At 44.6% G+C, this 23,989-nt stretch overlaps 1 protein-coding gene and 1 pseudogene across 6 annotated transcripts in view; one reads left to right on the forward strand and one right to left on the reverse strand.

Moving 5' to 3' along the window:
• LOC147113679 (uncharacterized) overlaps positions 1–18,049 on the reverse strand; it is a 71,087-nt pseudogene extending 53,038 nt beyond the window's left edge.
• Positions 1–23,989, forward strand: part of jmjd1cb (jumonji domain containing 1Cb) — a 385,858-nt gene that overhangs the window by 121,489 nt on the left and 240,380 nt on the right. The gene's annotated exons all lie outside the window — the stretch shown is intronic.

Genomic DNA, 23,989 nt, shown 5'->3' on the forward strand with positions numbered 1-23,989 from the left:
CCCTTCTCCTATTGGCTGGCCTGGCCCACGTGATCCCAGGGACGCTTGCGAACTACATGCGCCCCTGGGATACGTGGGCACTGCACATTTCGACTGTGGAGAGGCCCAGGAGTGGAAGTGTCCTGACCTCGGGAGCCCTCAGGTAAGTTCGTAGATTTTTTTCTGATAGGAGGCTTCCTGCGTGTGGATGCTTCCTATCGGAAATTACGGGCCATTGTCTCTCCCAAAGGTATGGTAGATGTGGGAAGCTCAGTGTGAAACTGCATTTATGAATCCCCATCTCACCATTTTGAGGCACAGTGAGCTGATGCAACCGTAACCTAAATGTTACAATGTTAATGCAAGTAATTAGAGGCAGAGGGACAGCAGGATTATGCAAGTGCCACCTTGGCTTAGTCATAACACTCTTGTCTTTTAGTAATTGATCGTGGATTCAAGCCCTACTCCAGACTTGAGCGCATCAACTAGGCTGACTCCAGTGTTGTCTTTTGGATGAGATAGTAAACCGAGGTCTTGTCCACTGCTTCACCTGGATGTAAAAGATCCTATGGCACTACTGAAAAAGAGCAGGAAAATTCTTTGTGTCCTGGCCAACATTTACCCCTCAACCAACATCACCAAAACAGATTAACTGGTCAATTTTCTTGGTTATGTGGCCTGAAGAGGTTAGCCTTTTGGATGCTTAATACAGTAGAATTTATGCTGGTGCATGGGGCATAGCTTGACATAAGTAAGAGGTGTACAGCATTCTGTTGACTTGCATTGTCTCTGATAATAAGGGCAAACCTGGATTACATTGTTGAGATTTTTTGTTGAGGTGCAGTGCCATCCCTCAGGTGGTTTACATTTCTTATAAACGATTCTTGTGCAAAACACCAGCTGGTGAAGTATTTGAAGTAGCAGAACATAATGAAATGTGAAGTATAATGACATTTTCACATTCTGTACCACCGTAAGAGTTTGGCCCTATTCCAATCGTTTGCTGGGTGGCGCTTATTCTGCACTCAAAAACCATTACACTGTTGACTGTACTCGTGCCAACATGTGACCTCCTGTTCCTACTCCTAACAAAGACCGGCACCATGCCTGCATGTCAGTTTGGCTCTTTTCTGAGATCCTGTTAATTGTTTGCACCTGATTGGAAGAGATGGGTAGTATTAGCATTCTCCTTTCGGTAGATGATCAAGTTTCTAAAATTTCTACTTCGTCTGACTGTTTCAGGGTGTGGAAAGAAATGCAAGGAAAAATTGGCAGAATCCCGTTTAGATTTCCATTTCAGTTTTGAGGTAAGAGTATGGGTATTTCAACCTCAGTGAAAGATTTCAGGCAATGCATAAGTTGTAATACAGCATTCTCAGGCATAGCTTAGCATGAAAAGTGCATAAATTGTTTGAACAGATCACATAATTTTATCTGCCTTGGTTTTCTCTAAAAGTACTCACGAAGACAGAGCACTCCGCTTATCCTGAATGGAGTGATGTAACCAGAAAAAAAACACAAAAAGCACAAAAGAAGTTCTTCAAACAGGAATTGAAGACTCTGATCTTGAGTTTTGACTCAAGTCCCCATTGACACCAAGCAACATGTGTGTCCAGATGGCACTAGCTGCACTGTGGCTTCCATGTATACCCAGGGCCAATTCAAGAGACTGGCCACAGGGATCCAATCAGCACCACCTGCTACTGGCACCATTCAATAATGCTCTTGGCTCCAGTTTCAAGATGCACTGTCTGACATGGATCTCCGATTGGTACTGAGCAACATCACTGCTCTGTGAGCAACATGGATGGTGCAGATTTATTAACACCACAGAGCACCAATGACTCGTGCGCATCAACCAGCACCAAGACTTCAGTGCTGCCTCATGATGCCAATCTCAAGAATTTCTACCCAATACTGTTTCCTAATTTCATTTGGATTGTTGTTTGCTGCATCATTAGACATAATTGGGGTGTTGGTTTTGCTGAGCCATGTGTTTTATCTTAAGCGTGCTCAATAGATTCTGTAGTCCTGACAGTTAAGTGTTTCCACTGTAGAAAATACAGGTGAGCCAGTGACCAAACAAAGGCTAGTCAAATGAATGAATGAATGGTTTTGTGCATTTTACATTGTTACAGATAGGAGCCAACAGGGTAGGTTAAGAGTTATTCCATCTGTCTGGGCTTGCTTTTTGAGCACCTGTGTTGGGTCCCAATTGATGTCTTCAAGGTTGACACATGGAGTAATCGCCATACATTAATTAAAGATTGCTCATAGGACCTGATGACTGGCATCATGTCTTTGCTTTAGCTGTGTTCTGGACTGGTATTAAAACTTAATTTCATGGGCATATGTCTTCCTGTGTCATACTACTTTGGTATGCTTTCAGTGTGTTGAATAACGACAAAATACTTAACTTGGTAGCATTATATTCATTCTTCCATGATCTCACCCATGCATTCCCACAGGCTTTGCTGAGTGCTAAATCATCCAGGGCTCAGGGAATATCTACTGGTTAGTTGTTTCAGCCCAGCTCAAAATAAATTGACCGTCAGGCATTGTGCCTACCATTATAAGGAGCAGACACAGCAAGTCATATGTTTGCATTGGTCCAGATAACATTATGATATTTTTGTGTTGCAGTGTAACCAATTGGAAGAGGACCAGACTCTTGCATTATGTCAAATTACTGTTATTTTCATTCTTCAAACAGAAGTATGAAAGCACATAATCCACCTTTTCACAGTCTGTGGGGAAGTTATAGCATCCATGAGGATTAAAAAAACTAATAGAATTTAGCATTAAATGTATTTAACATAAAATTACATAATGGGCCAGTAATTCCGGTCCCAACGCGTGAGTACGGACGGGATACTCACGCGTCAGCCCGTTGGAAGTGCCAGATTTCAGCATGCGCGGGAAACCGGCATTTCCTGTCCTCTGAACCAAGGGGTTCAGAGGACGAACGCGTGCGTGCAGGAGTCTGCGCGTGCGTGCTGAAATTCCTTTTTTTCCACAGGTTTGCGTGTGTGTAAGGGTCTGCTTTTTACGAATGTAAAAAGGAGATGTAAAGACTTCATTCTTTAAGGTAAGTGGTCTATTACTTAAAATTATAACATTTTTTCCACAGCTTTATTGTTTTTAAGGACTTTACAGTAAGGTAAGTGTAGTTTCAGACCCGATTTTAAAAAAAAAAATAAAAAATGATTTTTTTCCAAAAATTTGATTAATTGTTTAAAATCATTTTTTAAAGTTATTTATAGTTTATTTAATTATTGGGATGTTTTTTAAAATTTTATTTAAAGTTAAACTAGTCTTTTGGGCGCCCGTACTTTTCATGAGTTTGACAGTTCTTACTCTCAAACTCATGAAGTTTCCCCTCCCCTGATTGCCTGCACAGTGCTCACCTGATCCCAGCCGGCACATCGCACTAACTACGCCGCTGGATCAGGCAAGCACATCGCGCTGACATCTGACCCGGGCCAGTGACAGGAATTCCAAGCAGGCCCAGGCTTCAGATGTCGGCGCGCAGGGTGAGTGCACATCGGGGGCTTGCACGCGCGGCAAGCCCCCGATCCTAATTTCTGGGCCTATGTTAAATGGGTATTGTGTAATGTAGAGTTGTCTTCAGGGAAGAAAGCTACAAGAATTATTGCAGACTAATCTTGTAAATTTTGGCAAAATTAATTTTCTTTTATGAAAGACCTTTTTAACATTTGCAAACTATAATCGAACGATTGAATATTCAAAGTTTAAATTATGCAGCAACTGACATATATGAAAGATGAAAGTAATTACCCTTTAAATTAGCAGCCATTGTAGCATTAACTGTATTTCATGAATCATTTGTTATCTCCCTATTAAGCAAGTTCTCAATGTTGGCAGTGTGTGGCAGTGCTTCTGAGGGGCGCAGCAAGTGGTGCGTGCATGCTTCTTCACAGAGGTGGAGTAAGTCAGTGGGTGAATCCCAAAGACGCATAGATATATCCGTGTGGTTGGCTTAAGAGCAGCAATGGCAGATAGAAATAAAAGGTACAGAAGGAAATAGATTAACAAAACCAATCACCCAAGTATTGGAGGAATGATTGCTGGATGATGGAACAGGTAAATGTTTGCCTCCTCTGTTGCCTGGGAAATGGTTTACAGTATCGGGCCAACCAGACTGGTACAAGATTATCTTTGCCATTTATAGGGTCCTGGTTGTACAAAGATATACTTAATCTGATTTACCTTGTAGGCTAGAAGTTTTTTTCCAGCACATTCTTTGTAGCTTGATCTTTTGTGCAAACACTGAATTGTGTTTCTGTTTAAGCGATGCTAGCTCTGGGCCAAACAAAATCTTGTTTGGTCCTGTGGCCATTTCCCAAAGCATTCTGTGACCAAAAAACAGGTTATTTCTTCAGGTCGTCACCTTGATTCTGTGTACTGTAACAGTAATAACTTCTAAACCAACAGGTCCTCTGTTGGGGAAAGTGCTGCTTTGGATGACTCTAAGAGAGAATTGCATAATTTCATCACATGACCTTCCCATGCCCCTTACGTCTGCCCCAAGTAGTTTGTACTGTTTTTCCTTTCTTGGGGGCAGCTCCAAGTTCATGTTTCTTATATTAGTGATGAAAGTACATTGGACATGGAATAGACTGCTTGAGTCTGTGGGCGCAAATTTCATTTTTTTCAATAGATTTGTATTCAAATCTATTTTACGTGTGATAACTGTAAAATCTGCCTAAGTTTTCAGAAGATCTTGCAATTCCATATAGTCGTGGTCAGTATTGGTGCTACATCCTGGGAGATCAAGACTGTTTCCTGTAAGTTTCGAGAGATTTTCTAGAAAAGGTTATAGAAAGGTTGGTTGCAAGCATAAAGGAATGTATAGCTGAAACAGCAGCTTGTGAAATGACCATCTCCACAACATACTCATGGTTAGCCTAATATCATCCAGTTCCTCCTATTCTGTAGATGCTGAAACATTTCTTTATCAGAATGAATGCTAATACATTGAGGATATAGGATGGTGTACATGAATCAGTGAATTGTATGGCAACCTTGAAGTGGAGGTGCATCAGCATCCTGACCTTTAAAGGCAGGCCAAGCCGGATACAAGCTCTTTGATCTTTTTGCTTTGATGTCTGGGTACATGATACAAGATGCCCAATTTTGTATGAATTTCAAAAAATATAGCGGACTGTGCCAGAAAATACCATTGCCATAGTAGATGTCAGGCATTAGGGTGAATACCAATTATGACAATTAAGCATTTTTGTCTTAAGATGCAACATGATAATTAATTCTATTACCATGTATAAGGGGTTAAAAATCCCTTAATTCACAGAAAGAAATGCCCAATCTTATTTTGATACAGTAGTTGGTATGTTAATACAATCCCCTTTCTCTGATTGTATGAATATGTCTGTCCGTCTTTGTCAGTTTTGAAGAAGGATCCGCACCTGAAATGTTAACTTGTATGTTCCCTCCGCAGATGCTTACTGAGCTGCTGTGTGTTTCCAGTATTTTCTGTTTCTGTTTAACATACAAGTATGGCTTATTTCTAGATACTATATGCATAACTTACTGTGCCATATTAATTTGACATTGCTGAAAACAAACTTTTCAAATCCACTTGAAAACAAAATATTGTAATTATTGTATTTTAAACATTTGCTTCCCTGTTTGAATCATTGTGCTTATTGCTCTCTTGGTGCCTTGTACCGAGGCTGATCCAGATGTCTTTTCGACATGGTGTTGTTTATCTATGTTGTGATGGGATGCAAAGGACTCTTTATGATTCCCTATAATGGGAGGTTCTGCAGCCCCAGCACAGCTGTTTAACTCTTTCTTTCGTTCCTTCTCCTGCGGCACTGGTTCTGCTCTTCCCCTTAGGACTTACACTTTAAAAAAAAATCTCAGACAAGGCTCATTGAGCATTCTGTCATAAGCTGAAAGTGGAGAATCGACAAAGGCTAATTTCATCTTTTACATATTACGGATAAGGAAGTGATGAACCTGTTCAAGGTTGTTGAATGAGCTTTGATACAAAAACCACATCAGCATTTTTCTAGACTTTTCAGTTGACTCAGAGTGGCAGTTTGATGGGTAAGAAAGATTATTGGATAATGAACAACCAGCAGAGCTGTGGGTGATTTATTTTTCATTCTTCAAGCTTGTGAACAATTTTACTGCCCTGCTGCAGCTACCCTGAATGAGAGCTGGTAACTGCACAGAAAAGGATCAAACCAGCGACCTTACTGGTCATTGTGCAGTACGACAACAGCTGGTGCATCTAATCTATTGGGAGCCCGAGGAGTTTTATTTTCAATGCCTATCTTTCTCTGTCAATACCATAATTAAGCTTCTGTAATGGAAAATGGGTACAATTGCCTCTTTAAGATAGGGTACTTGTCTGATGTGTTGGTATTGGGAAATGAAGTTGAATAGTTTTCTTTTGTTGTATTAGAGGATGAGGTAATAGTTTGAGTTTGGTTTTTAAGGAGTAGACTTCAAAGAAGCGGAGGATCAGTTGGGCATGCTCGAAATGATATGCAATATGGATGGCAAACTAAACCTTTTAATACATCGGGAAACCTACCCAGGGGAACCAATTATTTAGGCATATGAAATAAGAGTCAAGAGTGGGTAAGGTATTTAAAGGGTATCAATAGAATTGAGGGATGATCTAGCAGATCAAACCACCTTGCTATGGAGGAAACCCACAATATTAGTTTATTTACATGTGATCTTAGTGTAGCGGTACTACCGACTGTCCCTTACTTACCTACATAATTCCCTTTAACTACATTTGTATAGAGTTTGCATGTTTGGGCCGTTGCCCCTTTAAGAACGCGACCTAACGCGATGACGCGGGCAAACGCGAGCCGGCCCAGCTCGGCCTCCCGCAACGGCCACCGGCCCAGCTTGGCCTTCCGCTCCCGCGACTTCGGCCGCAACGGCCAGCTGCAGTGCCGGGTAAACGCGATGACGTCACGTCGCAAGTCACGTGACCGTCCCAAGCGCGGGCAAACACGATGACGTCATCACGCAAGTCACGTGACTACCCAAGTGCGGGAAGAACGCGATGACGTCATCACACAATCCACAGGACTGCCTACTCAGTCCTCGTGGCGTCTCCGTCTGGTGAAGACCTATTTTATGGCTCTCCTGTACCTAGCTCTGCAACCTGTTAGAATTCCTCTGTTCCTGCATTAAAAACCTTTTTGATTGTTCTCCTGGAGTTGAACTCGATTATTAAGCAGGAATTCGTCCAATACCTACATAGGTGAACCCGAATACCTACATTAGTATTAATTTGGAATCGAGAGTTGGTGGTTTTACTGATCTTTAATTGCATTCAGGTGGAGTTGTTGGAACTCGCATAAACCAGTCAAAATTGGAAGCACACATGGTGTTTGTCATCATGGGATGGACAGGGAGTTTTTTTTTCGGTGGATGAATAAAGGCCTGAAGTATTTAGAAGTCCATGCATTCAGTTAAAGGCAGCTTTGGACCCTTGTCAAATTTAAAAGTTGATTAAGAAAGATAAGAGAAAATAATCTGATCGTGCTGCAGTTGAATGTCAAAATCAAAATAAATATCCTCCATTGTTTAACTCTCTTTTCTCTATCCTCATTTTCACAGTTCCAGCTATGAAGGAATTTTTGAAGTTTATTTGGAAAAGGAGATAAATTGCTAGATGCGTTAGTTAGGCCACAGTTGGATTACTGTGTACGATTTTGGGCACTCTGCTTCAGGAAGGATTATGAAACCTCAATAAGGTAAATAGTAAGAGACTTTTAACTGGTCAATGATATTGTAACACAAGGGCACAGATTTGAGATGGTCACAAAAGGAATTTAAGGGAGGTTAGAAAAACACTTCTTCACACAGGATGGTTAAAAGTGGAATTCTCTACCACAAAATGTAAATTCATTTAGTAGGGAATTAGTTACTTGAAAAAGAGGAATAGGAGAATGGGATTAGACTAGGTGGCTCATGTTTAGAAAAACACCACCACATGAGCTGAATGGTTTGGTTTATTTGTGTGCTGTAGCACTCCATTATTCTATGATGGTCGGTGCAAGGAAGGAATGATGCTTCTATATCCCGGTACTTAGTCTTGCATATTGATAAGGCATACTGGGCACTGGATAGAATTCATGATGTCATTGAGTGGAGCTTCATGATGTCATAAAGAAGTTCCACCCAAAATGTCTCCTTGAAGTATTTGGCCTTGTTGAAGCATAAAAGAGGGTATACAGTCAGTGTGTCTTATAAGTTTTGTGTGGCTGTGGGTCAGTCCTTCAGATGCTGTGAAGCACTGGCTCCCTTTGGCATCAATGCACTGCTCTGGATGCATGTATGTGTATACCCTTTATGCTTCAAAAAGGCCCTGCACCAAGGAGACATTTTTGGGTTCTTGTGTCCAGTGCACATCAGTAAGGTGTCATAACTGTTGCACCGTAATAAAGTATGTCGCACAAAAAAATGTTTGTAGAGTGTAATTTTCTCCAATTAAATGTTGAAGACCGAAGCCATTGTCTTCGGGCCCTGCCACAAACTCCATTCCCTAGCCACCGACCCCATCCCCCTCCCTAGCATCTGTTTGAGGTTGAACCAGCCTTTTCGCAACCTTGGTGTCATATTTGACCGAAATGAGCTTCCGACCACATATCAGCGGCATAACTAAGATTGCTTATTTCCACCTGTAACATTGCCCGTCTCCGCTCCTGTCTCAGCTCATCTGCTGCTGAAACCCTCATCCATGCCTTTGTTACCTCCAGACTTGATTATTCCAATGCATTCCTGGCTGGCCTCCCACATTCTACCGTATGTAAACTTGAGGTCATCCAAAACTCGGCTGCCCGTGTCCTAACTCGCACCAAGTTCTGTTCACCCATCACCCTTGTGCTCACTGACCTACATTGGCTCCCGTTAAGCAACACCTCGATTTCAAAATTCTCATTTTTGTTTTCAAATCCCTCCATGCCCCTCCCTATCTCTGTAATCTTCTCCAGCCCCACAACACCCAGAGATATCTGTGCTCCTCAAACTCTACCCTCGTGAGCATCCCTGCTTATAATCGCTCAACCATCGGTGGCTGTGCCTCCAGCTGCCTAGGCCCTAAGCTCTGGAATTCCCTCTCTAAACCTCTCCGCCTCACTACCTCGCTTTCCTCCTTTAAGACACTCCATAAAACCTACCTCTTTGACCAAGCTTTTGGTCATCTGCCCTAATTTCTTATGTGGCATGGTGTCAATTTTTTGTCTTATAATACTCCTGTGCAGCGCCTTGGGACGTTTTGCTACGTTAAAGACGCCATATAAATACAAGTTGTTGTTGTTGTAGTAATGCCTTAAAAGCTGTGTGTCTCTTGTTTTTTTAAAAAAAAGGACATGACTGCTGCCAACGAACTGGGTGTTCTGCGCATGCGCACGTCTGGTTCTTAACGATCTAATATTTGTGACGATAGAAAACATTGGCGCATGCACATATGTCGGCCACGACCTGGAAACTTGTTTTGATCGAGCTGCCTGGAGCTGGAGTTGGAACCATGCACCTGCCCTGCGGGATCCCCTCTCCAAGGCTGGAGTTGCAGAGTGAGAGATCGCCACCCACCTGGGGTGGCTGACCTTTCGCCTGATGAACAGAGCCGCCTGTGGAGAGTGAGTGTGCCCCGGTCCAGGCTGATGGTGAGTGACAGGCTGAATGCCATCGGGATCCCGGCTGGCGACTCTGTTCATCCGGCGAAAGGTCCATTCCTCCGGAGCAACTGAAAATGACTGACCGCTTAATCCTGGACTGACATCGCTTCATAACACAGAATCACCAAGCAGAGATCAGAAGGAGCGACTTAATCTGATTCTCTCCATGTAACCGAGTCACTGGGTAATGATCAGGAGCAGGAACCTGGGCTGATTCCCCCACACTAACCCAGGGTCACTGGGTAGTGATCAGGAACCTGGGCTGATTCCCCCACACTAACCCAGTGTCAGTGGGTAATGATCATGGTTCAGAGGTGGAGGAAGACTTGGAACAGATTGTTTTTGGCAAATAATATTCCATGTAGCAGCAACATTATGATGAGAGTCAGTGAATGTCCTGTATGTAAAACTGAAGAACAAATGCACTAAAGTACCCAAATCAGTATTTTTCTCCAAGCAATACCACAGAAGATCAACTAATATAAAGTCTCAATTTCTTTTATTTAAAGCAGAGTGAAATCCAGGGAATGGCACAAAATATTAATGTTGTAATATAAAAAGTGGCTAAATAAGGATTTACACTCTCAAACCCAGACCCCGAGCCTGGACCCCAGGAGGATTGGAAGATTGCGACCAGTACCTCTGTAATTTCGACCCTTGCTTCGCTCAGCAACCTAGGATGCATCTCATCTGGACTGCGTGACTTATTCACTTTAAAGTACTGCCAGCCTTTTTCCCATCTCCAATATTTTGATAACTAATAAACAAAGAAGAAAATGGAAGCGAGCATGCGCAGAACACTTCCAGCCCCTATGATTTTTCTCCCAGGTGTTGTTCGCAGCAGTGTTTTGGTGTTTAATCTTCAATTCCTGGAGACTCCATGCAAGCCCCATCTCCAGAAGGCAAGGACACTTGGTATGCACATATTGGGTTCATTTAAGAGCAAGGAAGACCAAACACCAAAAAAAAAAAGAAAAGCAAAGAGGTTTATCATAAAAAATACGAGTTTCGACTATACTTTGAGGGAACAGAAGGGGTAATTAATTATCAAGGTAAATTTAGTGAGCCCTTTTGGCAGTGCCCTGCCTTACCAACTTTACCCTACATTGCTTCAGAGACTTGAAAATCAAGTTTGTGTGTGTTGAAAGCAAATAAATTAGACTTGGTGTATAATGTAAATTGAACCTAGCTTCTAATCCCATGACTTTTCCCACTTTTCTTTCCTCTTCTCCCGCAGCCACAGGCTGACTTTGGATGCAGATCAGTGGATACTGGCACAGCTTCGAACCTCTGGTTCCTTACTGGCCATTCTTTATGTGACAGCCTAGATAACAAATCTCAGCAGGCTGTTCACTCAAGAGCATTTTGATACCATCCAGAAACACCCAGTTTCCAGCAGAGCCCACTGGATACCAATGCAAAGCAAAATACTGCAGATGCTGGAAATCTGAAATAAAAACAGAAAATGCTGGAAATACTCAGCAGGTCAGGCAGCATCTGTGGAGAGAGAAACAGAGTTAACGTTTCAGGGCGATGACCCTTCGTCAGAACTGGAAAAAGCTGGCGATCGAACAGGTTTTTAAGCAAGTGCAGAGGCAGAACTCTATTCCATTCTCCCAGTTTCTCTGTCTCTGCCGCATCTGCTCTGACGATGCCACCTTCCATACCAGTGCTTCCGACATGTCTTCCTTTTTCCTCAACCGAGGATTCCCCTCCACTGTGGTTGACACGGCCCTTGACCGTGTCCATTCTATTTCCCGCACTTCTGCTCTCACCCCTTTCCCTCCCTCCCGGAACCACGATAGGGTTCCTCTTGTCCTTGCCTTTCACCCCACCAGCCTCCATATTCAACGGATCATCTTCCGCCACCTCCAGCGTCATCCCACCACCAAACACATCTTCCCCTCACCTCCTTTCAGCATTCCGAATGGACCGCTCCTTCCGTGACACCCTGGTCCACTCCTCTATCACCCTCAACACCCCTCCCCCTTCGCCCTGCACCTTCCCATGCAAGTGCAGGAGATGCAACACCTGCCCTTTTACCTCCTCCCATCCCACTGTCCAGGGCCCCAAACACTCCTTCCAGGTGAAAGTGATTTACTTGTACTTCTTGCAATTTAGTATACTGTATTCGCTGCTCACGATGCGGCCTCCTCTACATTGGGGAGACCAAACGCAGATTGGGTGACTGCTTTGTGGAACACCTCCGTTCAGTCCGTAAGGGTGACCCCGAGCTTCCGGTCGCCTGTCACTTTAATTCTCTGCTCCACTCCCACTCAGACCTCACTGCCCTCGGCCTCTTACACTGTTCCAATGAAGCTCAACGTAAGGTCAAGGAACAGCACCTCATCTTTTGATTAAGCACTTTGCAGCCTTCTGGACTCAACATCGAGTTCAACAATTTCAGACCATAACCTCTGCCCCTATTTATAAAAAAAAAAAAAAAAAAAAAAAAAAATTCTTTCTCCCACATGGCAGCTGTCTCATTCTGCCAGTGCTATTTACACTTCATCTAGAGCCATCTTTTGTTTCTTAACTTGTCCCATTACCATCGCCTTTTGCCTTGCACCATCTTATGTCTCTTACTCTCTCCTGCCTTCCATCCTATCACAGACCTTCCCTTTTGTTCTTTCCTCCCCTCCCCCCTTTCCCTGCCCCTGCACTTGCTTAAAAACCTGTTCGATCGCCAGCTTTTTCCAGTTCTGACGAAGGGTCATCGACCTGAAATGTTAACTGTTTCTCTCTCCACAGATGCTGCCTGACCTGCTGAGTATTTCCAGCATTTTCTGTTTTTATTCCCACTGGATACCAGTTAGGAGCAGGAAGTCACTGAGATCAGCAGAGGATTGAACTTGGGACGCTCCCGGTCAGCATAGCTCAGTCTAGCACTAATTGCTGGTGGGGGTGGGGAGCTTAGCTTTGACCCTTTGTATGCAGTAAAACGTTGCTGAGAGTAGACATTATGAGCTTGATTTTCCTCAGCTATACTGGCCAAAATTGGGTCGTATAGTGGCAGACGTGGAGGGAAAAATGGGACCAATTTGTCAGTTCCCTGCTCCTAAGCATGTGTGTGGACATTGCCCTCCAATGCCCAAATCTCTGGAATTCCCTCCCTGAACCTCTCCGCCTCTCTACTTCTCCTTCCTCCTTTAAGACGCTCCTTAAAAACTGCCACGAAGTGTTCCCTAAAATCTCCTTAGCGGCTTGGTGTCAAATTTGGTTTGATAACGCTTCTGTGAAGTGCCTTGGGATGTTTTACTACGTTAAAGGCGCTATATAAATACAAGTTGTTGTTGTTGTTGCTCTTTGAGCGGCTTAACCAGCGGTCTTTAAAAGGGCCACTGGAGGTTGCTCTTATATATAAAAAAAAAAAAAAAAAAAAATCAAGAGGTCCAAAGGTTACTTTTTAAACAAGAATGTGCTTCCTGGGGCTCACATTAAAAGCTCTCTCCCATTGCCTACAGGTGCGAGTCCCCTCTGACTGTCAGCTGGCACCGTCCGATTTTCAGCTGCCACCAACAGGCAGAGCGCTGGTTTGGTGCGGGCAGTATCCAAATGAGACCCAAGCCTGGGCATTGGACGGTGGTAACAACTGGGGTCCTTCGCCTGCCCATTATGCACTTGAGCTGTAAAGCGACCTACACCGCGCCGCCCCCCCCCCCCCCCCAACACACAATCCTGCCCTCCTGGCAAGGGTTCGTTTGAGCATTTAAATTCAACATTTGTTTCAATTGCGAATGCAAAGTCCTCGGGTACATTTTCCATGTTGGAGGCACCAGGCATTGATCGAGGCACAATTGCACCATTGTTCATGATGCTGTATCCAGAAGGAGCAGCTGCAGGTAACTTGGTCCATTCCATCTCACCTCCCAGTTCTTGCTGCCAGTTGTAAATCTGTTATTCGAGCCAGTCGAGTCGTCGCTGGAAAATCTGCTGTTCGTCAAGATGTGCTGTAACCGATGTGTGATGTTTGCAGCTATATGGTACTTCTCACGGCTCTTGAGGGCCCGTGACCGGGCTTCAGTAACAACTCCAGGAGCAATGTCTGCATCATCGCATAGCCGAGATGATTGCCAACGGCTGTTGGGGGCAAGTCTCCCCAGAGACAAACCCAAATGCCTCTGCACTACAATAGCATGTTTGCAGGGCAACAAATTATGACTCCAGAAGGTACAGCTGCAGGTATGTGCCTGCAGAGTGTAATCCTTGTCCCCAGAAGTCAGTGACTGTGTCCGCTTCCTGCTGCTTGACGCTCACGGTATACAGGTTACGATGTTTTTTCTGCATCTGCTTCACCGCGTAATTGGTGAATGCTGCATAGAAGGACTGTAGATCTGCAGGTGTCTCTGCAACCTGCTTGAAAGAGGTCTTCTGCAAAAATGTGGTATAGGAATGCTCCCCATCCAGGACTTCATTGTGGAGGGCCAGCGACTGAATGCACTCCTTCATGGATGAGGAGGAGTGGAGCAGGTGTTTTATCTTGCCATTCTCCGACTCGATCCGATTATTGGTGTTATTCCTGAAAGTTAGAATGGTACTTCGGGAATATGTTACTCACATCTCCTTTTGTGGAACCCAGTTCATTGCAAGATACTCCTGCAGGGGTGGGTGAAGCTGCCCAATCCTATCTACACATGATGTCACATTCTCCTCTGCGCCTGCATGAACCATCTCCCTGCAGATGTCAAACAATTGCTGCTTTCTAGGATGGCCCAATGTGTCGCTGCAGATCTTCCTCCTCATGTTCATTATAACATGGAATTGGCACAGTAGCACTGTGACAGCTGGGAGCTGCTTCTTGAATGCATTCATCTCGTTGATGTCCTTGTCCATAATTGCTGTCTTCTCCTGATCCACGCAGGATCCCATCATTTCAACAAGCACACGCATGATTTCATCCAGCATCTCCGCTGTCTCATTCCTCACCATGGTGTAAAACACAGCTCTGCCCCGCCGATATTGTCCTGCACCATAATCTGATGCAGATTAGACGTACTTGTTAATCTTGTACGTCCTATCAATAAACAGCAACTCAGGAAAGGCTTCCAGACAGGACTTCATTGCTGGTGTCATGAATGCCATGAACTGGATGTCCTTTGCTTGCAGACCAACACGCACCATCTTTTCCAGTGTTTCACAGAGCACATTCATGCCGTCATCAACTGCTTTGAGTCATGTCTTTATATTTCGAATATTGTGCAAGGTTACTAGCTTGTTGAATTCGAACTGAATATAAACCTCCCAGCTGCTTGTTCGCGGGTTGTAGCTTGACCAACTCTTCCACCTCCTGCATCTCCTCTGGGTTGAGTTGTCATCTACTGGCATAGAAAGGTAAATATTCCAATGTTAGTAGTGGGGTCTTGGTCCAGGGGAGAGGTAGGAGGAGATGTCAGAGTTGGCGTTCAGCCTCCACTAGATAGAGGTTGGTTAGCCAAACAACAACAGCGCCACCCTTTTTGGCAAATGCTGCTGTTCAGAGAGATTTAGGTCGTACAGGAAACACAAAGTTAGCATGCAGGTACAGCAAGCAATTAGGAAAGCAAATGGCATGCTAGCCTTTATTACAAGAGGATTTGAATGTAAGAGTAAAGACGTCTCCCTGCAGTTATATAGGGCCCTGGTGAGACCACACATGGAGTATTGTGAAAAGTTTTGGTCTCCTTACCGAAGGAAGGATATAATTGCCATAGATCGTCCATTCACCTTGGACGAACTAAACGTAGCCCTGTCGACAACCAAACCTGGAAAAGCTACTGGTCCAGATGGTGTTTACCCAGAATTCTTAAAAGCACCGGGACACAAAGCGAAGAGATGGTTGACCACCTTCTCTGAGGTACTGGCAACTGGTAAAATTCCATCTATTTAGAGGGAGACTAAAATAATTGCCCTCCTGAAACAGGGGAAGAATGCTTGTGAAGCCTCCAGCTACCGCCCGATCTCCTTACTTTGCATTTGTTATAAAGTGCTGGAGAGGCTACTACTCCACAGACTAGCCCCCATCATCGAGCCAGCCATTCCTAAGGAGCAAGCGGGCTTCCGGAGCAGCCGTAACTACTGCGACCAAGTGTAGCTTTAACAACTAACATCAAAGCAGGCTTCCAGCACCAGCTCAAGACCGCCGTAGTACTTGTGGACCTGTCAGCGGCATATGACACCGTATGGAAGCATAGCCTGCTTTTCAAGCTCAACACCATTTTATCCTACAGAATAACGATCCATTTTCTCAACTCCATGCTTAGCAACTGACGCTTCTGTGTGTACTCTGGCACCCAGAAAAGCAGATACAGGACAATGAACAACGGACTCCCACAGGGTTCTATCCTGGCACTCGCATTATTCAATGTTTACACCAGTGACCTGCCCGAAACAGAGTCCCGCAAGTTCGTATACACTAATGACATTGCCTTGGCCATGCAAAATGTGAATCTGTCCATTACCAAGGAGACGCTGACCAGTGATTTACAGAGGATGGAGGCCTACTTCTGCCGATGCCGACTTCGGCCAAAACCGCAAAAGACCGTCGCCTCGACATTCCACCTCAACACCCATCAAGCATACCAAGCTTTGAAAGTCTCCTTTTGTGGCGCAGAGGTAAACCATGCAAAAAAAAACTCCTATTTAGGAGTCATGCTTGATCGCACCCTGTCATATAGACAACATCTCCAGAACCTTGAAGAAATTTAAGAGTAGGGTCAACTTGATCCAGAAACTTGCTGGATCCACATGCGGAACAGGCATACAAACCCTCCGTATGGCAGCACTCTCCCTGGTGTACTCTACAGCGGAGCACTGCTCTCTGGCATGGTTATCAAGTCCACATGTAAAATCCGTTGATGTCAAGCTGAATTCTACTATGAGAATTATCACTCACTGGTACCATGGCTGCCCGTGCTTGCAAACATCGCACCACCACACCTACGCCGCTAATATGCAGTCTCCAGAGAATACAACCCCTACACCAGCGACGACATGCCGATCCAGGCTGACTTGAACAACCTACCAACAACCCGTCTCAAATCTAGGAGGCCATTTTGGACTGTCGCCGAAGCCCTTCAGTGATCTCCCCTCAGCCTTGATGACTGATGGCGAAATGCTTGGAAGAACTGTGACATACGGAATGGATTCCTTATAGAGGACCCACAGTACAACCTGAAGGATTAAACTTTCCTCACAAGCAGTGGACAACCATCAACCGTCTCAGAACCGGTCATGGTAGATGCTGCCACCTTCTCCATAGATGGAAGATTAAAGCATCCACATCATGCGACTGTGGAGCTCCGAATCAGACCCTGGAACACATAATTGGGCACTGCCCTCAGAGGAAATTCACAGGCAGCCTACAAGATATCCACGTTGTTGCACCGGAAGCTTTGGCCTGGTTATCTGACTTGGATATTGACATTTGATTTGCTTTGCTACTACCATAGGAAAGAAGAAGAAGAAGAAGAAGAGGGAGTGCAACAAAGGTTCACCAGACTGATTCCTGGGATTGGGGAATTGACCTATGAGAAGAGATTGAGCAGACTAGGGCTATATTCCCTAGAGTTTAGAAGAATGAGAGGTGATCTCATTGAAACATAAAAAATTCTTACAGGGCTTGACAGGGTAGATGCAGGAAGGATGTTTCCCCTGGCTGGGGAGTCTAGAACCAGGGGTCACAGTCTTAGAATAAGGGGCCAGCCATTTAGGACTGAGACGAGGAGAAATTTTTCACCCAGATGGTGGTGAACCTTTAGAATTCTCTACCCCAGAGGGCTGTGGAGGCTCTGTCATTGAGTATATTTAAGACAGAGATTGATAGATTTTTGGATATTAAGGGAATCAAGGGATATGAGGTAGAAGTTCAGCCATGATCTTGAATGGCGGAGCAGGCTTGAGGGGCCGAATGGCCTACTCCTCCTAATTTTTATGTTCTATTGGACATGGTCTCAGGATAAGGGGTCGGCCATTTAAGACTGAGATGAGGAAGAATTTCTTGACTCCGAGGCTTGCGAATCTTTGGAATTCTCTACCCCAAAGTGCTATGAATGCTGAATCGTGCTGCGTGACAGTATTACAGGACAGTATCTCGGTGTGGGACAGTATTACAGGACAGTATTTCTGTGCTGTCGATATCAGCGATCGCTAAAATTATGGAGATGATGCAGATTGTGATGTCAGTGAGTGTGCAATGCTCAGTGGACGCACAATCTGGGAGTTTGTAGTTCGCCGTTCAACTTACTGGCATGCCTTAAGTGCGAAGAGCTGAGCAAGCGTTGACAACAGGAAGGAGGATATTTAAAGGGATCATCACTCACTTGCAGCTCTGTGCAACTTTCTGCAACTCCAGCAACTTTATAAACTTTTTTCAAAAGTCTCAGGTAAATAGGGAGCATTGCAGGTGGAGAACGTCTTCTTTCTTATTTAAAGGCTTCTGCTCACACTTGCTCACCAGTCATGGGGACTCTACTGGCAGTGCCCCCTCGTGCCCGAGTATCTTGGGGGGAAGGAACAGAGGCAGCGAAGAAGGGGAGAAGATACACGCAAAGGCAGGAGGGCTCTCAACAGGAGGCCTTACCCACCCAGGGTCTTCCAAGAGCACTTCTCTCATATAACTAGACCTGTAGCCTGACAGTAAGGCGAACACAGTTCTGCCAGTGACAGCCAAGGTTACCGTGGCCCTCAACTTCTTCGCCAGCGAATCCTTCCAGTCTGCAGCAGGAGACATAGAATCATAGAATAGTACAGCACAGAAGGAGGCCATTCAGCCCATCGAGTCTGCACCAGCTTTTTCAAAGAACTACCCAGTTAGTCTCGTTCCCCACATCCCTGCAATTTTTTCTCCAAGTATTTATCCTATTCCCTTTTGAAAGCCACGATTGAATCTGTTTACACCACCCTATCAGGCAGTGCATTTCAAATCCGAGCCACACATTGTGTAAAGTTTTTCCTCATGTCACCTCTGGTTCTTTTGCCAATCACCTTAACTCTGTGTCCTCTGGTTACCGACCCTTCAGCCAGTGGGAACAGTTGCTCTTTAATTACTTGATCTAAACCCTTCATAATTTTAAACAACACTCTCAAATCTCCTCTTCGTCTTCTCTGCTCTAAGGAGAAGTACTCTGACTTTGTCCCAAAGCCTCAAGTCACTTCTTGCCTTAGATGTGAAGAGGAAGAAGGGAAGTCTTGGGGTGCTTTCCATAGCTAATATCTTGCAGTTCGCCGTCCATCGCTGCATCCGGGAGGTCACAGAGACTATGTACAGCAGGCGAAGGGATTACGTTGTCTTTTTGAGCAGAGAAAAGCCGGATGAGCGCGCATGAGAACAAGAGGGAGGGAGGAGGAGGCAGGCAGCCAGCCAATCCGCCTTCCAGACGGGCTGTCAGTGAACCCCTCATCAGACTCTTGATTCAACCCCAGATCCCCATTGCTCAACACATCCCCATCATCCCCTCTGTCACAGAATATCACAGCCTCTTCCTGGACACAAAGCTTAAATTGAGAGCCACCACCACAGAAGATTCCAAACATAATTAATAAATTGATCCAAAATCAATTAACACATAATTACACTTGCGACATGAACTAATCACCCTTGTGCAATCCCTTTGTGCCTGTTGTTTAGGTGACCTTTACTGATCAAGTGCAGCACAAATAGAAATAGAAAGAAATGGGTTTGATCTGATAGCCATTACAGAGACGTGGTTGCAAGCTGACCAAGGCTGGGAACTGAATATTCAGGGGTATTTGACATTTCGGAAGGATAGGCAGAAAGAAAAAGCAGGTGGAGTAGCTCTGTTAATTAAGTATGAAATCAGTACAGTAGTGAGAAATGATCTTGGCTCAGAAGATCTAGATGTAGAATCAGTTTGGGTGGAGATAAGAAATAATAAGGCAAAGAAGTCAGTGGTGGGAGTAGTCTATAGGCCCCCCTTAACAGTAGCTACACTATAGGACGGAGTATAAATCAAGAAATAATGGGGGCTTGTATGAAAGGTACTGCAATAATCGTGGGCGATTTTAACCTTCACATAGATTGGACAAATCAAATTGGCAAAGGTAGCATTGAGGACGAGTTCAGAGTGTATTCAGGACAGTTTCTTAAAACAATACGCTGTGGAACCAACCAGGGAACGGGATATTTTAGATCTGGTAATGTGTAATGAGACAGGATTAATTAATCTCATGGTGAAGGACCCTCCAGGGAAGAGTGATCATAACATGATAGAATTTCACATTCAGTTTGAGGGTGAGAAACTTGGGTCTGAAACTAGTATCTTAAACTTAAGTAAAGGCAATTGCAACAGTATGAAGACAGAGTTGGCTAAAGTGGACTGGGAAAATAGATTAAAAAGGTAAGACAGTAGATAAGCAGTGGCAGACTTTTAAGGAGATATTTCAGAACTCTCAACAAAGATATATTCCAGTGAGAGAGAAAGATTATGAGAAGGATGAACCATCCGTGGCTAACTAAGGAAGTTAAGGAGGGTATTAAATTAAAAGAACAGGCATACAATGTTGCAAAGATTAATGTAGGCCAGAAGAGTGGGACATTTTCAGAAACTTGCAAAGGATGACTAAAAAAAATAATAGAGGGAGAAAATAGATTGAGAGTAAACTAGCAAGTAATATAAAAACAGACAGTAAGAGCTTCTAAAAGTATATAACAAGGAAGAGAGTAGCGAAAGTAAACGTTGGTCCCTTAGCGGATGATACTGGGGAATTAATAATGGGAAACAAGGAAAAGGCAGAGACTTTGAACAAATATTTTGTATCTGTCTTCACAGTAGAAGACACTATAAGCACCCCAATAATGGTGCAAAATCAAGGGGCAAAAGGGAGGGAGGAACTTAAAACTATCACGAGAGAAAAAGTACTCGGCAAACTAATGGGACTAAAAGCTGACAGGTTCCCTGGACCTGATGGCCTGTATCCTAGGGTCTTAAAAGAAGTGGCTGCAGATAGTGGATGCATTAGTTGTAATCTTGCAAAATTCCCTAGATTCTAGAAAGGTCCCAGCGGATTGGAAAACCACAAATGTAACGCCCCTATTCAAGAAAGGAGGGAGACAGAATGCAGGAAACTATAGACCAGTTAGCCTAACATCTGTCATTGGGAAAATGCTAGAATCCATTATTAAATAAATAGTAACAGGACATTTAGAAAATCATAATACAATCAAGCAGAGTCAACATGGTTTTATGAAGGGGAAATCGTGTTTGATAAATTTATTAGCGTTCTTTGAGGATGTAACAAGCAGGGTGGATAAATGGGGAACCAGTGGATGTCGTGTATTTGGATTTCCAGAAGGCATTCAATAAGGTGCCACATAAAAAGTTACTGTACAAGATAAAAGCTCATGATGTTGGGGGTAATATATTAGTATGGATAGAGGATTGGCTAACGAACAGAAAACAGAGTTGGGATAAATGCGTCATTTTCAGGTTGACAAACTGTAACTTGAGGGGTGCCACAGAGATCAGAGCTGGGGCCTCAACTATTTACAATCTATATTAATGACTTGGATGAAGGGACCTTTTCATAATCTTAACAATAGGTTATCTGAAGTCTTCTCTTGCAAGGAGGACAGGGCCAATTTCCTTGTAACTTGAATTTTCAACAGCTAGAATCATTGTTATTGTCTCCCTCTGTATCCTCTTAAGGGCTCTTCACAGAACTTTGCATACACAGACACTTGATTTTTTAAAAATTATACTTACACAAGAGCTCACGGGACTGGGGGCAATATATTAGCATGGACAGAGGATTGGCAAACTGTAACTACTGGGGTGCCACAGGGATCAGTGCTGGGGCCTCAACTATTTACAATCTATATTAATGACTTGGATGAACGGACCATGTGTACTGTCGCCAAATTTGCTGCTGATACAAAGATAGGTGGGAAAGCAAGTTGTGAGCAGGACACAGAGTCTGCAAAGGGATACAGATAGGTTCAGTGAGTGGGCAAAAATTTGGCAGATGGAGTATAATGTGGGAAAATGTGAGGTTATCCACTTTGGTAGGAAGAATAGAAAAGCAAAGTATTATTTAATGGAGATAGACTACAGAATGCTGCGGTACAGAGGGATCTGGGGTCCTCATACATGAAACACAAAAAGTTAGCATGCAGGTACAGCAAGTAATTAGGAAGGCAAATGGAATGTTGGCCTTTATTGCAAGGGGGATGGAGTATAAAAGTAGGGAAGTCTTGCTACAACTGTACAGGGCGTTGGTGAGACCACACCTGGAGTACTGCGTACAGTTTTGATGGTCTTATTTAAGGAGGGGTATACTTGAATAAGGGGCAGTTCAGAGAAGGTTCACTTGGTTGATTCCTGGGATGAAGGGGTTGTCTTATGAGGAACGGTTGGGCCTATACATTAGAGTTTAGAAGAATGAGAGGTGATCTTATTGAAACATATATGATTCTGAGGGGGCTTGACAGGGTAGATGCAGGGAGGATGTTTCCACTTGTTGGTGAATCTAGAACTCGGGGGCACAGTTTCAGGATAAGGGCTTGCCCATTTAAGATGGAGATGAGGAGTAATTTCTTCTGAGGGTTGTGAATGTTTGCAATTCTCTATCCCAGAGAGCTGTGGAAACGGAGTCATTGAACATATTCAAGGCTGAGACAGACAGATTTTTGAGCTACAGGGGAGTCGAGGGTTATGGGGAACAGGCAGAATAATGGCGTTGAGGCCAAGATCAGATCAGCCATGGTCTTATTGAATGGCGGAGCAGGCTCGAGGGGCTGAATCGCCTACTCCTCCTATTTCTTGTGTTCTTATGTAAGTGCTCCCACAGTGGCTAAAGCATGGCAGGTGGAAGGCTGCTGAGTTTCCGTGGGGGAGACTTCAAATGGCCTTGCAGGGCGACCTCGAGCAACTGTGGCCCTAGAAGGCCCAGCTGTAGACTGCACCACCTCGGCATGGGCGACAGCAGTCTTGGCTGGCTGATGGGCAGCGGCAAGGGCAATGGCATAGTGAAAGTGATGGGAACAGGAATGCTGTCATCCTGAGAGGACAGCAGGATACTGCTCCACTAACCCACTGCCACTCCCTTGGGCCGGCACCTCAGCAGTCCTACCATCTGTTGGCGACTCCCTGCAACCCTGGTCGACTGGTCAACCCAGTCACGCTGGCAGCAGTCTGAGCTTGGGTGGCAGCAAGCTGAGACTTCATGAGAGCACTCTTCGCTGCAGCACTAAGACATTGGGTGTGTGAGAAGAGGACAGCTTGCCTCCTCTCCATGGCCATGACCAGTGCCTCGAGCCACATTGGCGAATCTGCAGGCTCTCTCCCTGTGCTGAGGCTCCAGCATGTGTTGGCACTGCCGGCTTCTTCCAGCTGAAGTTGAGTGGATTGACCATGTGATGCTGTGGCATAAATGCACCTCCCCTTGACCAACCGCAGCGTAACATTGTTGGGCCTTAATACTGCCCATTTCATGGCCATCTCCAATTTCTAGGCCTATATATTTCAATGAGATCACCCCACATTCTTCTAAATTCCAGAGAGTATAGATTGTAAATAGCCGAGGTCAAAGCACTGATCCTTGCGACACCCCACTTGTCACAGCTTGCCAACCTGAAAATGACCCGTTTATCCTTACTCTCTGGTGTGACAGGGAATGCCGGGTGAGCTGGAACGCTGCTTTGATCGTGGCATGCTCTGTAGTCCTAAACGTGAGTGGAGGCCTACAGTTTTCTCAGTGACCTATTTGGACCGCGAGCACGTCACCCTGTTCTGCTGTACTCACGCACTTGCTGGAACTGCACAGGGCGCTTACAAAGTAATCACTCTTGCACCTGCAAAATATATAGAGAAAGACTTGCATTTACATAGCATTTTTCATGACCTCAGGACGCCCCAGATTGCTTCACAGCCAATGAAGTTCTTTTCCTATTGTAATATAGGAAACGAGGTGTTCAATTTGCGTACAGCAAGCCCCCACAAATGAGATAATCAGATAATCTGTTTCAGAGATGTTGGTTGAGGGATAAATAATGGCCAGACACCGGGGAGAACTCCCTTGCTCCTTTTCCAATAGTGCCATGGGATCTTTTGCACCCACCCGAGAGGACACATGGGTCCTCGGTTAAACATCTCACTCGAAACACGGCACCACCGACAGTGCAGCACTGCCTCAGTACTGCCACTGGGAGTGTCAGCCTAGATTATGGGCTCAAGTTTCTGGAGTGGAATTTGAACCCACGTCCTTCTGACTCAGATGAGAGTGCTACCCAGAGATCCTGTAGGGAGACTGACCCTGGAGACAATTAGTGGCCAATCATTTTCAAAGGTTAGCTTCTTCCCTCCACAGCCTATTGCTATTGA

This window comes from Somniosus microcephalus, chromosome 8 (genome assembly GCF_052327205.1).
Source record: "Somniosus microcephalus isolate GS21.2 chromosome 8, FLI_Smic_1.0, whole genome shotgun sequence".
In the NCBI taxonomy this organism is placed as follows: Eukaryota; Metazoa; Chordata; class Chondrichthyes; order Squaliformes; family Somniosidae; genus Somniosus; species Somniosus microcephalus.